Source organism: Athalia rosae, chromosome 7, assembly GCF_917208135.1.
Source record: "Athalia rosae chromosome 7, iyAthRosa1.1, whole genome shotgun sequence".
NCBI lineage: Eukaryota > Metazoa > Arthropoda > Insecta > Hymenoptera > Athaliidae > Athalia > Athalia rosae.
In genome coordinates, this window is record NC_064032.1 from 11,428,334 (window position 1) to 11,443,171 (window position 14,838).

Consider the following 14,838-nt stretch of genomic DNA (forward strand, 5'->3'; position numbering starts at 1 on the left):
GTACCTATTTTTTCCAAAAATTTTTCAGTCAAATTTCAATGAGATCTGTTCTGTTTTTTTTTTTGTTTTTTTACCGGACATCGATCTCGATCGGAGGGTTGAAATATTTTTCCGTCGAAGTACCCGCGGGTTCAATTCCCGCGAATCGGAGTAAATGAAAATCCATCCCTGTACAAAAATATCGAAGTTTACTAATAAAGACTGATGGTCAATAATGGCGGCGCTGGGTCGGCCGCAACATGATTCGGTCGCTTTTGCCGTCCCTCCGGTTCCTCCCGTTCGCCCTATGGGATTTATACGAAGAGGGATGAGGGAGGAGCGGGACACGCTATTTCGGTGGCCGGCTACTTTATCCGTATACGTACATATACCTACCGCAGCATATCGTTGAGGATAGTTCGGAGGAAAGATAAGGACGGAGGATACGGTATAACCGACTCGAAAGAGAAATCCAAAAGCTACGTCGGAGGGCGAACGAAAAGCTCCAAAGGGTGAGGTAGCCGCCTATACCGTAGCCCGTCGGGGTGGACGAACAAGGGAAGGACATATTTTTATTGTAGGTAGGTGAATCACGGCAAAACGGCACACGTACATATATACCGACGGCACCTGTACGTATATCTATATTTATATATATTACATACGTACGTACATATCTGTATACGTATATATAGAAATATATATATATATATATATATATGACTGGAACTTGGATGCACTCAACTAAATTAAAGCGGTCGCCCGAACTGCCGCGCCGCGCGTTTCTATACCACCACCCCCCCTCCCCCCTGCAAAAGTACGCGTCTGAACGTCACGTATTTGTACTTATCTTGCCGAAAAAAAAAAAAAAAAAAGAATGAAACGTAAAAAGTAAAGTAAAAAATACAGAATATATACATTATACGTATATATACACGTTCCATGTATAGAATATATTTGTCACAAACGATCCCTTCGGATGGCCAACTTTCTCTTTTAAACGTTTTATAAAGGGGTGTGTCTCAATGATTTCTTCTTTCGTTTTGTTATCTTATTTTTCGTTGGTCAGAGCCAAAAAACGTGCCGAATGAGAAAAAACACGACGAATCGAATTACCGCGAGGATACATATAACCATTGCGGATTTTAATTTTCAATGTCGAGGATCCGACGAACTCTTCGCAAGTGAGCATAACTTTTTTTTCGGGTGATTTGTTAAAAATCATTCTTCAATTTTTCCCAATCTTTACTTCCAAAGTTTCCAATTTTTCTTTTCTGAAATCCCATTTCGGGTAGAATTTAAAATCAAAAAAAAAGTGACACGATACGTCGGTGTACTCGGAAAATATGTGGTCGTCGTGTGCGCGGAGGAACAAAAAGAGAAAAAAAAATAAATAAAAACTAGGAAAAAATTGCACGTGTTAAAAAGTTTGAGAACAGTGGTGATGGTGTAACAAGATGAAACTGAAAATACACATTGTGTTGAGTATTTGAATCGTAGAATTGTATATTGTGGATTTCGAGGCTCGTGGATTTGCGAATTTTCACTCCCCCGTTAGCGAGGAGAGCGAGAGTATGGTGCGATATCAGAGAGATAAAAAGGGAGGAGGGAGAAGGGAAGAGAAGAGGAGAAGCGGAGAGAAGCGGAGAGGAGGCGATTCGAGGGTTGGAAAGATAGGGAGGAAAATGGCGGGGGTTGAAAGAGCGAGAGAGAGGGCGACGGGGGAAGAGGGCGAGGTAGAGGGCGAGGACGAGGGAGAGGGAGAGGGAGAGGGAGAGCCGCATCAAAAGCTTCGGCCGAGGTGAGAATATCGAACGGGGCTCTGGGAGAGGCGGAGTCAACCGGTTGCCATAGAAACGTGACACTCTCGGAGCAACCAGCCGGGCTTTAGGGCTTCGGGGCTTTTTGGCTTAAAACTGAGCTACGAATTATACATATATATAGATACACGCACGACATACGTTCACCAAGAATCATCACGTGGGCGCGGTGTGAACGTAAGCCGAACGCGCCAATTTTTTCCAAAAATTTTTTTTGAACAAAAATCTAACCGCACGGGACCGAATTCACATCGCTCACGCTTTCTTTTCAATCGATATTTGCAAACTTCAAATCCTCTTTTTTTCACACAAGTTTTATTTACATTCGCAGATGCGACGATAGGTTCCAGCGAATTCATTTTTTTCCTTCTCTCTACCCCCTCCTTTTGTAGTTCACATGATCTGAAAGAGGCACAAGTGAAGAAACAATTTTTCACAACCCTTGAATTGAACAAAAATATGATTTTAATCACGTTCGGAAAGTAATATTTTTTTCTCCACCCATATAAATGAGAATCGTACATACGTTGAGCTTGCGGTATCGCATATATATATGCGTAAAATATTTGCTCATAGGTATATCCATGTACTTCTGATGTAGTGGTATATATACAATACCACTTATGTACAGACACGTATATCCATATACTTTTGTACATACACGGACAGGGCGGTAGGTGCCAAGAGAAATTGAACGAGCGTAGGTGGTGCGCGGGGGCGGTTAGGGGTGGGGTGGGGGAGTAGGGGGTGAGGTGGGGTGGTGTGTGTGGTAGCGAAAAAGCGGTGTGAGTAGGGAGAAGTACGTTTTCGTACATACGTATATATATGTATACATATATATGGGGAAACGTATAGCGTGGATGACATATGCAGAACTCAGCCACCCCCATATTTTACTCGCGGTGCAATTCTCGCGAATTTACGGCTCGGGAGGTATACACGCGCGGTATACGTACGCGTACACCCGAAACCTTCGCGCTTTTTCGCTTCCTCTTGACGCTTTCCCCACCTTAACCTCCGACCAGTCCGCTGTGTACACCGCCTCTATATGGTGTACGTATATAATATATATATATATATATATATATATATATATATAAATATACGCTTGTGTGCAGAATATTGTACATTTTGCAAAACGAACGATGTATCTCAATTTTTTCTTGTTTTTTTTTCTTTTTATTTTCCCTCCCTCTCTGCTCCCTCTCTGGTTGAAAAGCTCGCGAACTTTTTGTCAGAATTCATATGAAATCGACGCTCGTACACGCGCCCGATCAAATGAGCGAGAATTTGATAATCAAAAATTCAATCGGACTCCTCGGATCATCGGAAGCAAAAGAAAAAGCTCGGAGGTTAACGCTTGAAAAAAAAAACTGAAAGAAGTACCATGAGAGAAAAATGTCGAAAAAATGTATAACCGTGTACAGTTCCTCATAATACCGCTGACAGAAGGACGCGGCTACCTTGGAGGAGAACAAAAAAATTAAAAAAAAAAAAAAAAAAAGGTAAAAGGTAAAAACTTACCCGCGAGCTTCCCCACAAATACACCCTACGTTAGGTCGGGTATATATATATATATATGTATATCTATGATATGTATATCTATACCGCACCGTGCGCGGCCTCGCCCAGATTGGTACAGGATACCCTGAACAGTCGCGGCAGCCATCTTTGAACTGAACTAGTAGTAACTGCTGCTTTCGGTCCAGAAGAGGACTGTCGGAGTTACACACATTTATACATGAATAAATATATGTGTATACATATATTTATGTACATAAAGCTCCAAATGCGCTGGGGTTTGCTTTCAACCTTTGCAGAAGATAATCTTTACCTATAATGCGAACCTCCAAACTGAATTCTTCATCACAGTCGGATACATCGGTTATATATATAGACGTATACACGTCTCCTAATTAACGAGCTTATGAAAAATGTATGATTCGAATATAAGATCCGGACTCGTAGATTATACATTTTATACACGATATGATTTCGCTATGAAAGATTTTTTTTTTACCTTTTTTTTTTTCTCTCAAACGCACACAGAATCTAGCGAATGGGGGATCAAAGGCGATGCGAAATTTTGTGAAAATGTGAACGTACATTATTATGGTAAGTATAAATTTTATATGGTGCACACGTATATATACGTATATATATATATATATATACACATCGATGATATTCGCGCAACGCTCCTTGTAGATTCTGCACGTTTCTGTTTGCAGCTTCCATTGCCTCTGGCAACATCTTTAATCTCACAGATCTCTAAACTTTGCACTGCAGAGTCAACTCAGACGCGGGTACAAGAGTAGGTAAGTAGAAGATTTTCTCTTGCATGTATAACTGACGAGTTCCGTAGCACAAAAAATCTTTCAACGTCTGTTTGAAAAGCGGATTAGGTAGAGTCGTTAGATTAATCGCAAACATTCGGGGTGGAGTAATAATATCCTTGCGGAAAAAAAATAAATATAGCTACGTGAAACGACGATGAGCTTTCTTCCCCCCTTTTTTTTCTCTTCCTCCAAACTCACCGACTAAAAATTTGAATTTATCTCCGACAATTCACTTTCTCCTTTTTTCATCTCACTGTTTTTCCATTCTTTCGCGGAGGAAGAAAGATTCTCGAATATCAACTGACACCTGCGAATCATCGTGCTTCCTCCTGTCTTCCATCAAAGAAAAAACAAAAAGTAAAAAGAAAGAAAGAAAAAAAAAACAAAAACCGGAATGAGAGGAAAATAAAAAACCGAGAGAAATAAATAACTTTGACAGTCACCCTCCTGTATTTTATGAACGTACCGGTGTACTTTGTCAACTTTTAAAACCCCGGTAAAGGTTCAGTGGTTTTAACCCCGAAACTTTAAAAATTTCTTCCTCCATTATGTCGGGCGCGTCTGTACATCACCCCAGATATATACCTCTACCCGAGTTGCGCGCATATTTTTTCGGCGAAGTTTTTTGAAAATGAATATGAAGTAAAAATTTTTGAAGAAAAGTTGAGATTTTTTACAAAAACTGCACAACGATCGATGGGTAGTTTCTCATCTCGGTTAGTGAGGTGAAAAATAAAAAATATTCCGAATAAATTCAGAATACATTCTGTAGACACATTTCGTTAACTTCGACCTCGATTTTCCGTGTTCGGAAGGAACTCAATCTTTTATAGTTAGCTGCTCAGATATATTGAGACGACCTTTTGGAGAACGAATCACCTACTTAGACTGTCCAAAAGATTTTGCTGACCCGAAAAAATTCCGGCAAACTTTTCCGCGCCCGGAAATCAAGCAATTCCAGAGGAAACTAACTCTGATAAAGCCCGACCCGAGGGCTCCGGTCGTTTTTTTTTTTTTTTTTTTCTTTTTTTCTACTTATTTTCACTCCTGCGGTGTTCTTCTTCCTTTCGCACGACGACTAAGACCGAGCCGGATTACAGTCCAAGAGTTATTTGGAGCGCGAAAATTCGCACGACCTTTGAAGAAGCTCTCTAATGACGAAGCTTTTTTCGTTCGATTTTTTTTTTTTTTTTTCGATTGTTCTTTTTGGTTTTTGTATCAACTCCGTTCCGTTTTGAAGATATTTTAAGTACCCGATGAAAAGTGTGTCGGAAAAATGAAGATTTCCGAAATGAATTAGATCCAAATTTTACTTTATACCTGTTATTTTTGGTAGCGCATATTAATCATCGAATGACATGTGGAGGGAAAAGTGAAAATCAGCTTTTTCACCCCGCCAACCTCCAAAAGCTCGATATTATATCAGAGGAAAGGGTTTCGGTCCTTGGACCGCAGATACTGTGCGCATACACGCAGAATTTCGACGTGTGCGCGTATATATATATATATATATATATATATACCTATGTAAGGTAGTTTCATCGAATCTATTATGCCCTTGATATTCTACCAGTTAACCTTCGCGTCCCTATCCCTCTTTTAGCAGCCCAGTCAGCCAGGGATCTAATTCAATTGACACCCTAATAGCCGGGCTTCTATACGACTATACGCCTGTTAGGTTGTTGGGGTGGTTCCATGGTGCTCCGGCTGCAGGAAGAGACCAGAAGAGAAGAGAAGAGAGCGAATGAACGAACGGCCCACGATCGTATAGTATATAAGGGAGACTCGCACCGCCACCACCACCACCATCACCACCACCACCGCCACCCCCCCATAGATTCGTACACGTCCCAACGAACTGCTGATGCACTGCAAGGGGGTTGGGAACAATTGAATTTCACGGGGGCGGGGGAGGAGGGCATACGCGTTTAACCATCTAATTGGTTTGTTTATACTTTGCGATTTACTCGCTTCTTTAACTCCACGCGTCGCATTATATCCGCTCGTTCGAGCTGTGCGTCGACCGTTTGAGAAAAACTGTGAACAAATTTCCTCCAGGGAAGAAAGCGGAACGGGTTGTTCGTTTCTCTGATTTTTCTGATCGCGCGTCATTCGGCGGTTTTTTTTTCTAAATTTCACCAAAATTCAGGTTTTCCCTCGCACACCCAGTTGCGACGAACGATCGGAGATTTTCCGGGCTATAATTTTCGGCAAATTATACCACCCCGCGCGTGAATATTTTCACGGGTTATACGGGGTCCCGCTATAGCGATTGTGAGTGCGGGTTATAATTCACAATCACCGAGATATCCTTCGTCCATGAATAATGTATGCAAGTTTTATCCCCTGCTTAGAATTTATACGTGTATCTGCCTACCCGAAGTTTCGCCGTGGCAAAAGCTGCTTGCCCCCTTGGCTTTTTCCCCGCAGTGCGTACACGTCGACCCCCCCGCGCTTCCTATACGGCGTTTTAGCCGGGCACAAAATTATCCCGATCCTGCTGCAGCAGGTCGCAGTCGTATCGTCCGGGGTCAGAGCCGCGAACAGGGGATCGTTTCGCCCAACCCTAAATATATCGGCTCCACATTAACGCCGGAAATTTTATTCAATACCGAATTATCGGGGGAGGGGGTGGTGGAGGCTGAACGAGAGAGACGAAAATAATTCGAATGCAAAATTTTCAAATCGAAAGAAGTCTTATTTTCGCTTCTGCGACACTCTCATTCTTTCGAGTCATCCAAATAATTTTTATAAAAGTTGGGCGCCCTGTATACTCGTGTGGCTATATACTACACGTATACCTGCGCGATTCCTCTCCTCGCACAGAATGTGCGGTACACAAATTCGTATACACATATGTGTGGATGTGTGCGTATGTGTACGATTGTACGCGTAAAATCTACTTATACATCCATATATTCATATTTCGCGAAGCGATGCATTATTCAGGCTAACTGTTGGAGCGAAGCTTACGTGTACTATTATACCTATACGTATATACATATGTACACATGGTACATTGTATGTGCATAAGTATATACCATGTACGTACGTTTGCCGTTATTCTGTTAGACCGCAGAATGCGCTCTGCTTACCGCTACCGTTTACAATTGCGAGGCGCTATATGCATATATAGATATATATGTAGAATCACATGCACGTGCGTATTTACCCTACCTACGCGATATAATACGTACGCATACACGCGTGTATTTACCAGATATGTACGCGTAATATGTACGGAAGGCAAGTGTACATACAGGTATATATATATATATATATATCGTAAGCCCGCAACTCTTTTGGGGCATCATGTCAATTCACGTTACGTCAAATTATTGCACCGGTTATATGTACATAAATTATCATCGTACGCGTATACGTGCACCTATGTACATATCGGGCGCAGTTATTGTTTCTGCAGGTGTGCAGGTGGTGCATTTGCGGTAAGCGGTGATCGAAGCGAGCGGAACAAAAATGATCCAGGGGGTCGCTGCGAGGACAGAATTCGATAAATTCTTTCAAACTCTAATATCTGAGCACGAAAAAGTTCATTCATTCGAGTTCTAGAAAACCCCTCCCTCTTCAATTTTTCCTACAAGAAACTCCAGTTCCCCCCCCCCCCCCCCCTCCCCCCTCATCTTTGAATATTTTTTCTCGTTTCATTCATGGATATCGAATCAATTTATCGGCCTCGATATACGTCAATTAATCGATGTAATTTACGAGGTGAAACGAACAACGACGTCAACGTTTTTTAATTGGAACCCCACGCACCAATCAACGATGAATTTAATTCATTTCCGTTTGTATGAAAACATGCCCTCGTTGCGTTTCAACTTCGGTCGTTACATCGCTCATCGGAGTTATCGATCGCCGTAAAGAAAAAAAAAAACAAAAAAAGAAAATGTCCTTCTTTTCCAACAGCTTGGTTCGATCCATGTCTTCGATAGTTCGTTGTATCTCTGTAATGCTCGTTATACGTGAAAAACCGAAAATAATCGGAGGAAAAGAATCGTTAATTACAAAGAGGATAAAACAAAGGAGGGGGGGGGAGGGGGGGTTGAAGAAAGGAAGGAAAGAAAGATCTGGTCGCCGCAGGGGGGGGCGAAGGTGGAGGGGTTTGCGAGGGGGGATTCGAACCATGTGTAACGTGGGCCATGTGGGCCTTAGTCACGGTGGCATATGGCGGAGTCATGAAGCCACTATAGGTGGTCCCTAAGGTCAATTATTATGGTACCTGTCCCATAGCGTGTTTTGTTGTCTCTGGCTACTCATCACGGTGCTTTCCCTCCTCCGTCTATCCGCACTAGAAGCGTACACATATGTACGTAATTTGTACTAGCTAAATCGCATACGTGCGCACGCACAACCAGAGTGACGAAAATTATTTTTGATTCTTTTTTTTTTTTTTTGTTTTTTTTCTACTTCCCTTCTTTCGCGTCAAATTTCGTCCCAAAATTATTCAGAAAATCTCCATTTTTTCAATGACAGAACGAGATCTGATTTCCTTCAACCTGTTCAATAATTTTTCTTCTTCCTCCTCCCAGTTCCTCGCTAATTGTAAGCCAACTTTTCAAGTTTTATTGATTATTCTTTCAGAATCGAGTTCGTGCGAAGAATTTCTTATTTTTGAAAAATAGAAACCTACGCAACCCGTTGACAGTATAGAATATGACGGAATAATTAGCGCCGTGAAAGAGCGACCCCCTCGTTTATCATCGTGTTTTATGGTACTCCATATAAAATATATACGTAACCGTAACTCGGGCACTGATATACGCGTACTGTTATATACATATATATGCACGGTGTGTTATGCCCACGAATCTATATGGCAATTAATCAACACAAACAGAATCGTCGACTGCTTCTTGAATGGTTTTGTGCTCCATGGGGTCCTTCCCCCTTTTCCCCATTTCATACACCGTAGGTATAAAACTGCAGCCATCAATAAATAAATCATATGCCCCGCAGAGAAGCTCGATCCCTAACTAAGCTCTTTATTAAATAATATTGTTCGCGAATGTGTATCATCTGTACGTATATCGTCAATATATATAGCTATTTGAAGTAACGCAGGTCCCGTGGAATGCATTTTTGCTTATCGCATATGATTACACGGTCCAATTGAGTTTCTCCAAATCGGCAAAAATATAACTGATTCTTTTTTTTCTGGTGTTTTCTGCTACAAAATCGCCGTAAATTGGAAAAAAATTATCCGTAAAAATTGTGAGAAAAATAAATCCAAAAGAATAGTCGTAGTCGCTCCCGCGGTATGTGACGAGTTTGGAAATCATTTATCCACTAACATTATATGACTGTGATTTGAACTTCGCTGGATGCCCATAATTTGGCGCGTATAATCTTTCCCGAGAAGCATCGGACTACTCCTATCGCATCGATTTTCTTTTCGCTTATATTCTCCTTGAACATTAAAATCGGGGCTTGTGAGAACAACTTTCTCGGAGTCGGTCATCTTGTGTTAAGAATATAAACTCGAGTAAAACGCGCGGCAATCCTACCGCTATTACCGATCGCGGGTCGCGGGTCGCGATGACGTGTCGCGGAGTTCCAAGGGACTCCGTTACGCCGGAAAACCCGCTGAGAAGGCCCCTCAATTTTTCCCGCGCCACCTGCGAAACATTTTTCCCCCGCTAATAATTTTTTTCCATCTCCTCTTTCGTTCCGACACTATTGTCCTTCGAACGAAGGAAAAAAAAATCTCGGTTCGATTCTTAAAAAAATCGACTTTTTTCGTCTGCGGAGAGAAAAAAAGAAAGGAAAATATTGATTTTGTAAAAATCAGGTAGGATTTCTATGGGGAATTATTCCGATACGGGTACAGGTACAAATGACGAATGCGATAATTAAATCACTAATTAAGTATGACGTGAGTCGGTCGTAATTTATTTTATGCAATTGCCGCCGGAGGATCGATATAAACGACACCTGCGGTTGTATAACAAACGTTGAGACCCCGTAAGCCGCACTGAATATGCCTCGTAAATCCGTTTTAAGGAAATCTCAATATTATACGACTTTATATACGTACCGCGATGTCCTTCTATCGCGCCAACTGGACCCAAGCCAAATGAAATGCATATCCTTTATCCCCTTCCCCCCTTACCCCCGTCCCCGCGCGATTTATATACAACCACAATACGGGTGCGAAGATACCACACGTACCTCGCAGCACCTCGGTAGAAATAAAATTCGCGAAATAAGCCGCGAAAATCTCCACTATTCTCATTTTTGCGAAAACTGAATTTCTTCTTCTTTTTTTTTTTTTTTTTTTTCTAAAGGGCGACCGTATACCACATCTCAAAGAAGAATACATCGCGCAGCATACGTGGGCGCATTTATATCAGAAATAAAAAAGGATACTGCGGCTTATACGTCATTATGGGGATTCCTGTATAATGCCGTAACAGATGCGCAAAGGGATTTATTCCTATGGTGCATGATCCGCAATTATCGTTACCTCGCAGTCATCCCACACAGCGGCGATTTGATGTAATAAATTTCTTCCGATGTTAATGAAATTTTTTCAATACGTAAATACGCTATATAATTACATACATAATACATATATGCACATCGAGGTTGATAATGAAAATATTAATCGTACATACGATCGCACGAATGTGTAAACGTGTCTAATCGTTCGTTGACCGATTTTCACCCGCTGAATAATCATCCCTGGACGATTATGCGACGATGGAAAATAAAAAAAAAAGAGACCCGTATTCCTGTTTTCGCGTGAGAGGGAGGAAGCAGCATCGCAACCAGGAGTTGTGGGAAATATCAGGAAGGAAGCCCGTTCGGCTCTCCGGTTGATGAAGGCTACCGTTCGCACAATACGTGGATTACACGTCGAACCATCGCTACTGCGTCGTACAAGCTACGTACGTATAGTTATAAAAAGAGCGAGAGAGATGGGGATGTTGAAGAAAAAAAAAAAAAAAGAAAAAGTAAAGGAAAGAAAAAGAGATGAAAAAAATTTCGAAGGGAGAAAAAAGAAAGTCGGTAATGCAGCCCGTTGTCGGGTACTATAGCCCCAAGAATTTCCATCTTTTATACGCTGAAAGGTTTCTTTCAGAAAAAGAAATAAAGAATAGGAGAGAACGGAAGGAAATAAAAAGTGAAAAAAATAAAAGAATCGAAGAAAATGAAAAACAAAAAAAAAAAAAAAAAAAAAACCAAATGAATAAAGGAAGAATGAGGAGTACGAACAGTTCGAACACTCGATGTATGTGCGGTACATGTACAATGTACACCCCCAACCCGATCCCCCGCGATTTCATCGATGCATATGCCGCCCATGTATATATTCAATATTATATGTATGAAAATACGTGTGTATATTATGTACTTTGTGTATAGTCTGTCGAAAGAGACACATCCTATGTACACGGTACGTGTACACGGCACGAAGAAAATACCGGTGATAAGAGTAACAATTTTGTCTCGGCTCTTCGATATCTTACAAAGATTTTCATATCCCAGACTTACGGTGATTACCGGAGAAGGGATATTTGGAGAAACAGAAATGGAAAAAAATATGTTGATCGGTCCTTTTCCGCGTTTTTCTTTCTCAGTTGAGACTCGTACGTGCGTACGTCTCTGTACCGTGTTCGTTTGCGAGTAGCGAAAAATCGAAAAAGGAATACGGAACGAGAAGCTCTTGGGAACCGAGCGCGGAAATTCGTCGGTTTTTCATGATTATAGTTTCCAGTGTTCGTATTTTTTGAAAATCACAATTTTTCGAATAATTTCAATCAACTCCACGGGCATTCGTCGTTGGAAAATTAACGAAACGGAATTTATGTCTCAAGTCGCAGACTGTTGAGGAGAAGAAAAAAAAATTGAAAAAACCTTTTTTTTTTCTATTCACGTTTCCTCTGCTTATTTTTTCTCAAATTTTGCTTTTCCAGTCCCAAGATGTTTGATGCAATCGAATAAGAACCGTCTGATTTGCGTGGCTGCTTTGAGATATGAATTGCGAGGAAAAAAAAGAGAAAAAAACTGAAGAAAAAATTAAATAAAACGAGTGTGAAAAATAAGAAAAAAAAAAGAAAAAAACTAATAGGAGAAAAAGGGTAATAATAATTTTCCAGCAACAGTCCTTGGCTGTTGGTACCTTCCACTCTGGTCGTGAGTTAATCCATCAACCGAGCCTGCCTAGCACCCCACAGGAAACTGGGCAAAATATGGAGCAAAATACAACTCTGCCTGTACTACACACTATACATTATAGATACGTTACGTACACAGTTATGTACCACCGTAGTACATATATGCGTTAATATACGTAGAGTAACATTCGAAAAACTAACGGTAGTAGACGTACGTACAACACGCGATCATTAAATTTTAATGACGTATGGTTGTGCATGATAAATAATGATAATAATAATTTTTATCCCAATGACATCATTCGCATGACATACGAACGCCGTAGATGAAACTTTACTGACCAGGTACCATCGATTCGTCATCGTCATTAACGTGGCATTTCACATGCTGATTTCAGAGATACTGGAAAAAAATGAATTGGCATTCTCTCTGTAGTTTTCTTCGACAGGAATTCTAGTTTTTCAAATGGGGGTGGTTTCGTTCTGGTTGCGTTTCGTGTGATATCGAGGTAGTGAATCTTGCGAAAGAAATGGTCGCGGTTCAAATGAAATAGATCATCATTTATGTAATCCTACGCTCTCCCCATCCACCGGAAGTACGTATTATTTTAGAACAGGAATCATTCGCGATATCCGGTGAAAATAAAACGCTCGTCACATACGACACTGTCGCGCCGTACTACCATAGATATACGTACGCTCGAATTTTCCACCTTTATTTAACAGCGGAAGCAACTGCGGCGAGTTACTACGAAAATTAAATTTTTCTACGTACGTTAAGTTACACCGTACTCGTATGCACGGTGTGCTCGAACTTTTTCAAACGGATATAAAACCGATGGTGAATTTTTCAAAAGAAAAGAAAAGGAACGATATCGATATACGCACGTAGCTACGATATAGTCGCGATACAAATTATGTACAAACAAATTTTATCGTGTATCAATTTTTTTTGCCTTTTTGCAACCCGAACCTGCGACAGTTTTCGTGCGATAGCTACATATTTCAGTGGATACCTATTGGTTAAAAATTCAAATTTCGATACCGGTAAATCACCGAATCCGTATTCATTTAAACACCTGTGTAGATGTGCGTGTAACGTGTGCACGTACGAATTGCAAATAGATTTATACGTGTGTATATATATTATATATATACATATATGGATATATAACACATATTTATGATACATTGTGGATATACGTACCCGCTATCGGGTAGCGGTAGGGGATCAATATAGGGGATGACATAGCGAGAGCTCATCTTTAAGCGCCACCCCCTAGAAATTTAGACCAATGGAATACCTCGCCACCCCTAAACGCGGACCAATGGTAAAGAGGCATTGATTTTTCGCGCCCTTTTTTTCCGAAAGCGAATTTTCCACGTCGTGTGTATACGGTGTGTGTACGTCCGTACGTGTGTATAACGTATAAAAAAGGGGCTTCGGGGATCCACTCGTATGTATATATATATATGTAAGCGGGGGTGAAATTTTGCAAGTTCCATTTTGGCACCGTTCCGAATTTCGCGTGTAACACACACGTGCGACATCAGACCGGAGGAAAAAAATCGTGTGCAAATTTTGAAAAAAATTTTTCTCTCCATCGTCGCTTCGCGAGAATAATCATTTATCATACGCCCGGATACGATAATGCCGCAACTGCCGTACGTTCTACCGGAATCGTAATCGATTTGTCGATTTTGTTTTTTTACCATTTGCTTTTATGCGTTTATTCAGTTTACGGAAAAACTTGATTCCTTTGCTTTTATTTGTCGTCGGTATTCTTTATTATTTTACTTCTCTTTTTCACTCACGTCCGTTAAATCGTGTGCGATGATGATAATACAATAAATGCTCAACCTTGCTATTGCGGTTGGAGAATTGAAGCGAGACGCTTCCTTTCACCAATCGCCCTTTCAATATATCTATACATACATACGTATGTAATGATTATTTTACTATAACAATATAATGTCCCTGTGAAGTATTATATAACTTTACGATTCTTTCCTGTTTTGACGCATCGCTGCAAATTTTTTCAAATCGATTCCTAATAACATTATCAATCGGCATAGAACTACGCACTTCTCTTCGCAGATGTGCTGTGCGAATGTCGATTCCCTATCTCATATTCGATGTCAATTATTTTTTCATTTTCAGATCATTCCACGTGATAATGAAAGAATGCAAAAATTTGACAATAACAAAGGAAGCTTTCGAGACGTTAAAAAGCTCTTGGGATGCATTCGCAACGTGCTGCTATCTTGTAACGACTTTCGTTACTCCGTACGTAACGCGGGGCGCATTAATTTTTCCACTCATCCTTTTTTTTTCAAAACTGCAGTGAAAAAAAGACAATGAAAAACGAAACGTTGATAACTTTTAGATTCTTCGAACAATGAGACACTTATGGTGTCTCTATCTGCACACGTAATTATGGGACCGAAATTGAATAAATTTTTATAGCCACCCATCGCATCTGATCAGGATTTGAAGATATATATACATATATATATATATATAGACAACCGGCTAGGAAGCTGACGATGAAATAGGGTCGG